This window comes from Mixophyes fleayi, chromosome 6, assembly GCF_038048845.1.
Source record: "Mixophyes fleayi isolate aMixFle1 chromosome 6, aMixFle1.hap1, whole genome shotgun sequence".
NCBI lineage: Eukaryota > Metazoa > Chordata > Amphibia > Anura > Limnodynastidae > Mixophyes > Mixophyes fleayi.
Window position 1 is genome coordinate 170,143,417 of NC_134407.1, and position 9,615 is coordinate 170,153,031.

Genomic DNA, 9,615 nt, shown 5'->3' on the forward strand with positions numbered 1-9,615 from the left:
GGAGCAGCATATAGCAAGGGCGTGAGCAGTATGATACTTGATTTTTGGATGAGTACAGTGAGGGGAGGAAAGGAATGAGATGGGGGGAGCCTCTCGGACAGAGAGAAGAGTAAAGGATTCCTGTGGCAGAGGGCAGAGCAATTAGAATATGGGGGAGGAGCATTATTGAACTGGGTCCAATGAATCCAGGTTTTGTAGAAAGAGACAGACATGTTCCATAAAATACTTGTCATTAGTTCTATCTCATAAGCGTAGCAAATCTTGCTCCGTGACTGTAAGAGGGGTGGGTAGCACTTTTCCAGGACCTGGCTATGGGGCAGGTAACAGCGCTCAGGATATGTCTGCCAATCCTATTCTGATGTTTTGGAAGATCTGGAAATGGTAGAAGAAGCAACACATACTTATGGAGGAAGGGGGTAACAGTGTGAGTGAGAATGATGTATCTGAGCGAGCCTCTGGGAAACCACAGAATTGCGGACTTTATATCCACCCAAACCCGAGACCCAGAGGGGGAGTGCCACTGAACACATTGTGCAAGTTGAGCTGCATAGACGTACCATTTACACCCAAAGCACTGGACAGTCCTGGGGGTATATTTACTAAACTGCAGGTTTGAAAAGGTAGAGATGCTGCCTATAGCAACCTATCAGACTCTACTTATCAATTATTTAGCGCATTCTACAAAATGACAGCTAGAATCTGATTGGTTGCTATAGGCAACATCTCTACTTTTTCAAACTCGCAGTTTAGTAAATATACCCCCTGGTCTCTAAAGAATAATATCTTTTAACTCTGGGTTTCCGGTCAATCCATATGAAGGATGAGATCAGTCTCTGGAGAAGGGCAAGGATCCCAGAGGGGATGTTCAAAGACAGAGCCTGGTAGAGGCACAATAATCTGGGAAGTAAGTTTATTTTGATCAAATTGATGCAGCCTAAGATATGTAAGATCCTTTCCAGGTGGAGAGGTCAGATTGAATAGCAGATGTAAGAGGGATAATTAGCCGTATATAGGGAATCAACTGTTTTCGTTAAAGCACCTAAGTATTGGAAGTTATGTGTTTGCCAATTTAAATAGTTTTTTTTGCCATTTTAAATGTAAAGTTTTCGTTTTGTCAGGGTTAATTTTAAGTTAGAAAGTGAGCCAAATTGAGTAAGTTCTCTGAAAACATAGGGCATGGAAACTGAAGGTTTAAAAATGGAGAGAAGAATATTGTCTGCATAAAGCACAATTTTATAAAACTGATTGTCCTATTTTTATACCTAAGTTGTCAGAGTTCTATCAAATCCTGGCAGCCAGCGGTTCCATGATAAGGTCAAAGTTGAGAGGTGGCACCCTTGCTGAGTGTCATTAGTAATCTTAAAGGATGTCGACAAAGAGCCATTGACTACTACTGAGGTGGAGACCTCAGGACTCGCATCATGAAGGGCCAACCAATGCGATCAATGGCCTTTTTAGCATCTAGTGTCACAAGGAGAGAAGGGGGTCTTTGTGGAATTTATGTGATGATCAGGTCTACTACTCGTCTGGTTTTATCCAGGGTCTGACGGCCTGGAAGGAACCCAACCTGGTCTGGGTGGACCAGAGAGGGGAGCCAAAAAATTAATCTATAGGCCAGAATTTTTTCAAATGGAGGGAGATCGGTCTATAGCTGCTGCAGAGTGTGGTATCCTTTCCTTCCTTATGCAGAACAGAAATTGTGGCTGTTGTAGTGGCTGGACCCAATGAAGATAAAGAGATTTGCGAGTTTGGTGACGAGGATGTTGCTAAAATTCTTGTAGTAGGGGGGGCAGGGTAGCCATCGTAGCAGAAGCAGTCTGATTTTTTTAAGCGAAGAGTGGTCTGTGTTTCCTCTTCCGTTATTGGGGAGTTTAGGGCTTTGATGACTACAGGATGATGTTTGGGGAGATTGTTACCAGCCAAATATTCATCACTTTTTAACTGTAGAGCCGTTGGAGATAGTAAAGGACTGTCGCTATAGCAAGAGCAGAACTCTTTGGCTAATAATGAAAGATTTAAAGCAGAATATTCTTAAAACGGAAGAATTTTGTAGTAAAACTTTAAACAGTGGACTACTGTTCCTGTCTTTGCATTAATGACAGACTTGATGGACAGATTTTTAAGAACATGTTTGCATTGACACACTGAGCTGTAGAGACCAGTATGCCACCTCAGTCTGCACAAATGTCAGCTAGAATTGGTATTCATATCTCTTCAGAGGCAAACAAGATGGCACATAGAATATGTAGACACAAACTAGATGCACATAGAATTGTCCATTAAAGAGAAATAATGCTGGTTTGTCATGTGCTGAGACTATCTTCCACACTGTTACGAGCCGCCGCGGCTCGCTTCCTGGGTCTGCTAGCGTCCCGGCCGTCACCTTGACGACCGGGACGTCATTTCCAGTTCCTGGTCGGCCGTTGCCAAGGCTGCGTCCCGGCGGTACTAGTGGCCGGGCGCATGCGCGCAATTTAACACAGCCTGTGGGCTGATTAATGTAATTTATATGGGGGCTGTGTAAGACTCAGAGCTAGGCTCTGATTGGTGGCTTGTGGTATTTAGGGCAGTGAGGTCTGCAGCCTCACTGCCGGTTATAGCGTTCTGTCCTCAGTCCTGCTGCCTGCTTGTGCTATCCATTTTGGTTCCTGCTACCTTGGATTTGACTACCCGTGTTTTGACCCCTGCTTGTTATTGGACCTGTGACCCTTCTCTTCTGACCTTGACCTTTTGCCTGGAAATCGGATTTTGCTTCTCTGCCTGTGAGTTTGACCCTTCGCTTGCCCTTGGATTTTGCATCTGTGCCTGTGACCTTTTGACCTAGGATTCCTCTTATACTACAGTCCCCCAATCACTCCACTTCTGGGAACTCCTTTAAGTCAGTATACATTACTCGACCCTTGGTCGGCCCGCAGCCCAGTCTGTCCCCACCACTAGGGGCTCCAGCGAACACCTGGCCTTCAGAGTAGTTCCCGAGTTTCACTGTACTGACTTGGAAGTTCCTAACACACACTAGCAGCCTGCCATTTATCTTCTGTATAAACCATTATGTACCGATATAAAATACTCAGGAATTTTGGACAATACTAGCTTTCAGTCTAGCAGGTCTGTAAATGCACAAACCTCTTATTTGGTGGAAAATTTAGGTTGCTACCACTACACACAGAGACTGCAACAGCCCCTTTAGTAGAGGCCTAACCTGAGCTGCGGCAGATCCAGATTCTCTGGGATCAATCCAGAACCACAATGTCGAAAATCATGTTGTAGCTTAAAGATACAGTTACATCTCAAGTAAAGGAGCGCAGTGTCTAAATTAACTTAGACATGCGCTTCCAGGTGAGACCAAAAGACACATATCTGGCTTAGACCACCAGCTTTTCCTGCTAGAGCCTGAAGTGGTCTTGCTAAAGAGATACATGGGACCCTGAATAGAATATTTTCAGATAGAACATGCAGGTCTTTTTGAGAGGGCAGAGGGGGCATCTCAAGAATTTGCACCAGCTGCCTTTTTGGAAATTTTCTAGACTGAAATCACTTTTACCCCAGTTATTGAAACAGCTCTGAGTCACATCCTGCCAGCCCCTATATTGCATTCTATGCCTGTAAGATTTCTCAAGGGAGGGGGACCACTTTTTTCAGATTGCCAGAAAGGCTGGGGATTTAATGTGCAGACAGAAGTTGTTAAAGGAGTATAATCGGGGTGAGAACAAGCACAGCATAAGGAAAATGTACCTACCAGTCAAGTGATGCTTATATTATATTATATTGTGGAGTGTGAAGGTTACAAAAGACATTATATAAAGACTTCTATTTTTCAAGTGTCACGCTTGGGTCATTGTTTGCCTCTAGGAAACCCAGCTTGCACGAACACAGATTTTGGCTTTAAAGGAAGCACGAGGGGGACATAATAAATATTCCCAATTTCCAAGGTACTTGATCATCATTTGTATTTTATGGGGTGCCACAGATTCCATACATTTTATTTAAAAAACAAACAACCTTACCATATAACATACATGATACTTTGGTTAATTCAGAGGGGAGGTATATAATTAATAGTTGCAATGTTAATCATTCAGCTGTAATATCTATATTGATGCAAACATACAGGACATTTTTCTCAAATCCTTGGTAATCCTGTGATTTCTTTAGATTCAAAATATAGAGGCACAATAGCTGAATTTAAAGATCAGTGTGCTACAGACTCATTTCGCTCTGGTGAATTTATGGGGGTAGTGTAACTTAGTGCACAGACAATTCACAGACCAAATACTTGCTAATTACTAGTCATATAAAACGACAAATCAGTGTTTGTGAACTAATTCTTAGTATTAGCTTGGTGTGGTTTAAATTAACTCTGCGTCCAGCCATGAGTTATAACCTGAAAGGGGGAGAATAAATGAATGTTGCTCTTTGTGTCTAAACTTTTCTGCTTTACCCATGATGTATTTATGGATAGAAACATGAAGTTACAGAAGAGTGCCCAACACCAATTTATGTCACGGGTCATAAAAGCTGTAATCTCTCTTTAAGCTTACATCAGTAATATGCAAATAAACAGACCCCTCACATTCTTGGTGATTCTGTGCTATCCCAGGAGGGGGACAGAGCAGCTGGGGTAAGTGTGAATGAATGGAATTAAGGACATAGGAAAAAGTCATATTTTCTCAAATGTCATACTTTCAGGAGTCTGGTACATGCGTGAAGGGAAACTTATGACCAGTTTGAAGAAGTTATAAACATCTTTCTAAGACATTCTGGTAAGAAGTTAGGCCAGTATAAATAAACCCTGACTTGAAAGGTGTTTGAAAAGCAGTCATAAAAAAACTAATTTGCATTTACACAGGATTTCTAGGTCTGACATCACAATGGAAGGGGGGTTGTTGGTACATGCAGCGTATTTAAAATGAGCTGCAACCCTAACGGATTTGTTCACTTTTGAGAGTCAATTTCCTATTTAGAAGTGTCCCATTATTCATGCCCTCCCAGCAGAAAGAAAATGGATCATTCATGAGTTTACCATTTCTATTGTTTATTTCTTTTCCTTTTACAAGAAACTATTGTATTATATCATTGTATGGCATTTTGTTAATTGTTTGTCATCTTAAGCACTATGGATTTATTTTCCATATTAAATTACACTTAAGTTCATGTCTCTGTGTTCTTACGAATTCATGTGTCAGACTTGGTTTTAGAACGCTACACAGTTGGAACAGAGGAGATCATTTGGTTTATCATTTTAATTTCAAATTAAATGATGGTTCGACTAATACCTTAATGGTATGTGATGTGGCTAAAGAAAAGCTGAGAAACTTATTCCTTCCCCATCATCTTATAAAAGAAAACAACCAAGGGAGGAGTTGGCCAGAACGATGGAAACTGCACAATGTGAACATGGTTATCAAAGCCCATCTTAGAATACTGGTCTTCCTCTCTTGCTGCTCCACTCCGCAGATCCTTACACTTGCTCACCATATCCTCCAGAATCCATTTAAACTTACTCACCAACACCTCCATACATCGCACACCTCATCTTGAAATACTCTCTTGTGCCCTCCTAGAGCTATCGATCACCTGTGCCTTAGCGTTGCCCACATGTGGAATCCCCTCTCAACCCTGATCAGACTCTCCCTTAGCCGTCAAATCTTTAAATGTCTGTACACTACAGTATATAGACAAGTATTAGGCCACACCTGTTAATTATTGAATTGATATGTTTCAATCAGACCCATTGCCAGAAGTGTCAAATCAAGCACCTAGCCATGCAGTCATGATACAAAATGGATCGTTCTGAAGAGCTCAGTTACTTCAAGCGTGGTACTGTGACAGGATGTCACCGTTGCAATTAGACTGTTTGCAAAATTTTATCCCTGCTGGATATTCCACAGTCACCTGTAAGTGATATTACTAGAAAGTGGAAGTATTTAGGAACAACAACTACTCAGTCACGAACCTGAAGATCACGTAAAATCACTGAGCGGGGTCAACGACTGCTAAGGCACATGGTGCGTAAAAGTCCCCAACGGTCTGCTGATTCCATAGCTGAAGAGTTCTGAACTTCCGCTGGCATTAATGTAAGCACACAGACACTGGACTGTGGAAACGTGTTCTGTGGAGTGACGAATCACGCTTCTCTGATTGGCAGTCAGATGGGCGAGTCTAGGTTTGGCGGATGCTGGGAGAACATTACATGCCTGACTGCATTATGCCAGCTGTGAAATTTGGTGGAGGGATAATGGTATGAGGCTGTTTTTCAGGGTTTGGCCTAAGCCCCTTATCTCCAGTGAAGGGCAATCTTAATGCTTCGGCATACAAAGTAATTTCTGACAATGCTATACTTCCAACTTTGTGGCAGTAGTTTGGGGAAGGCCCTTTTCTATTCCAACATGACTGTGCCCCAGTGCACAAAGCAAGTACTTCAAAGACATGGTTTGACGAGTTCGGTGTGGAAGAACTTGACTTGAACTTGACAGAGCCCTGACCTCCACCTCATCGAGCCCCTCTGGGATGAACTGGAACGGAGATTGTGAGCCAGGCCTTCTCATCCAACATCAGTGCCTGACCTCATAAATGCTCAATAGAATTAATGGGCACAAATTCCCACAAAAACACTTCAACATCTTGAGGAAAGCCTTCCAAGAAGAGTAGAACCTGTTATTGCTGCAAAAGGGGGGGGGGGGGGGACCAACCTCATATTAAAGTATATGTGTTTGAATACAATATCCCTGTTGGTGTAATTGTCAAGCGTCCGAATACTTTTGTCCATAAAGTGTATATTACACAAACTAGTACACCCTTGCTACTGTCCCAGTCTCCACTCTGGATTTTCCCACTAGGTTGTAAGCGCTCATGATCAGGGCTTTCCCTACTCTTCGCTTTCACATCTGAATTTAATTTGTCTTCTCTGTGGGGGGAGATTTAAAATTGCTGGCCAGTTCCGTGCAGACATCACCCCAATGTCCGGCTGCACACATTTGTCTCTGTGGGTGTTCCGGATTGAATTGAATCTCCCCATGTGTCCATTTTATGTACGCTCTGTTTTCCGCACTGTGGCACCATACAAAAACAACAAGAATAACGAAGAGTAAAAAACTTTTAAATCAAAATTACTGTGACAATTAAGACTCATACTGCTCACCTCCTAGAAGCACACCCCAACATTTTGTGTATTAAGGGTATCATTCAAACTATATGCACAACATAAAAACATGTTTTAAAGAATGTTATTCCACTGTATACATCGCCACTCTGTTGAGTGATCAGACCTCCAATGAGACATACTCGAATTACATTATACAAAAAGTCATCTAAATTTTATGGTCTGTATGTAGATGCAGTTTTGCTCTAAGCTCATTACAAAAAGTAAAGCAAAGTGGGCTTCTTGTTGTCCCTGATATGTATCACTATTATAATGTGGCTTCTTTGTTCGCTCACTTCTATGGAATAACATCAGTTTAGGTGAGCTGGCCTACTTGGAAGTCTATTCAGTGTGGAATAAGTGGACAATAAATAACGTAAGATATATTTGTGGATAATGTTCCCATTCAAAACGAATACAAAGCAGATATCCAAAAGGACTTATTGTTCATAATTTAACCCATAACAGTGTTAGTGCTCAAAGGCCCCCAACCAAAGCTTCTAGTCTGATCTGCCTCTATTCATTAATGGTTAAACTTGCTGTATATTCACATCTAGATTTGAATTTCCTGCTTTATTATAGATACTGTTTATATTTATTTTAGTTTCCCACCAACTGAGCTCACATGTCGCCTCTATTAGAATGTTCCTTCTTATATTCTCCCCCCCCCTTGTGAGCACACTGGATCTGGCTCCTCTCATCCAATAAATGACTGCTATGCTTTTCCATCCTTCTGAGGTATTTTCGCAAACTTGTCTCAGTTTGGGAACCAAGGACAACTTTGTGGTGAAGTCTCCATATACACTTGTCTCTCTCCAAGCCCATTCATGAAGAAATGTAAGAGAAATGTAAGGCATACGCGCACAGGTACATGCATAGAATTTATTATTGGAATTTAAGATTCTTATGATGAAGTTTTGGTTATGATTTTTTGTGTGACTGTTTAAGTGGCTTTTGGAATTTTTTATGTTTGTGCGGTTTATTAAATGTGACACGTTTTGTAGGGCTTTTCACTGGATTACCATATGGGTTTTTTTTTCTTTAGGAATTCAAAGTCTACTGATCTCATGTGTGCACTACATTTTGCTTTTATAGAGGTTATTTCTATGTTACTTAGAACTTGCTTATTTAGATTTGTTACATATAGGACATCTTTTGAGGGACCTTGAAATACATTTATAACCATGTTTAGATTTTGAATGTCAGGGAGCTATTGGTTTTAACACCATTTTTAATCTATGCATCTGTTTGATAATAAAATAAAGTGATGCTGTATTTTTCTAATTGAGTGATTGTTTTCTTTATATGTTTATTATTGCTACAATCTATTTTGCATGTAGTAGCTAGATTGATTTTCCTTGCAAATGGTTCTTCCTCTGCTGAACCACTGTTAAGTCTCTACATTGGTTGCCTGTTTTATTTTTGTACAGAATTCAATATAAAATGCTTCTACTAACCTACAAGGTAATCAACAAAATTGACACCAACATACATCTCCTCACTTGTCTCAAAATATCTATCAACGTCACAACTTCGTTCTGCACAAGATCTGCATCTCTCATCCACTCCTGCTTACAGGACATTTGTTTTAGCTAAACCCACTCTATGGATTTCCCTTCCTCGCACAATAACACTTTCCTTTGGTCTACAAACCTTCAAGCGTTCTCTGAAAACCCACCTCTTCAGGCAAGCTTATAATATTCCTCAACCACCCTCTTAACCTCACTAGGTTACCCTATTACCACCCTTTACACTATTCACACAAGACAATATCCCTCTGACCAACATTGCTGTAAGACTGAATCATATAACATACAAACCACTTTCTACCTTCGCAATCTGGCTGGACCGAAATGCAAAATGTAGACTTAACCTCATGTATCCAACTCCCATTGTCCCATAGATTGTAAGCTTGCGTGCAGGGCCTTTGTACCTCTCTGTCTCTCTGTATTACCCAGTATTGTTTATTATTGTGTTTGTCCCCAATTGTAAAGAGCTACGGAATGATGATGATGCTAGTAAACTTTTCCACACCCATACCTTTAATAACTTCGTGTTGGTATTTTGTACATGTGATCCCACAACAGTCTCTTTTCCCATCTAGATATTTTCAAGAATATCAAAGTTCTGGCAAAGGTTAAATTGCTCTACACGACTAGTGGCTTGCTAACTTGGCATAACTTATGAATATACTCGTGACGAGTAAAAACCTTCTCTGAGAAACTATGTTCTACGCCAGGAAACCAATAACCTACAAATGGCTGGCCCAGATCTTTCCACTGCTGAATTGTGAATTCAAATGGTTAAGAATGAACCCCCCCCACCTCCCATATAAAGAAAAGAATGAAACTAGTAGTGTTATCAGTAATAAGTTTGAAACTTTTTGGGGGAATATCATCATTTTGGACCATAGTAATCATCATTTTGTAACGTGTTGTCCCTCCAGAATCTCTCCCACCTCTGACCACAAAGTACTA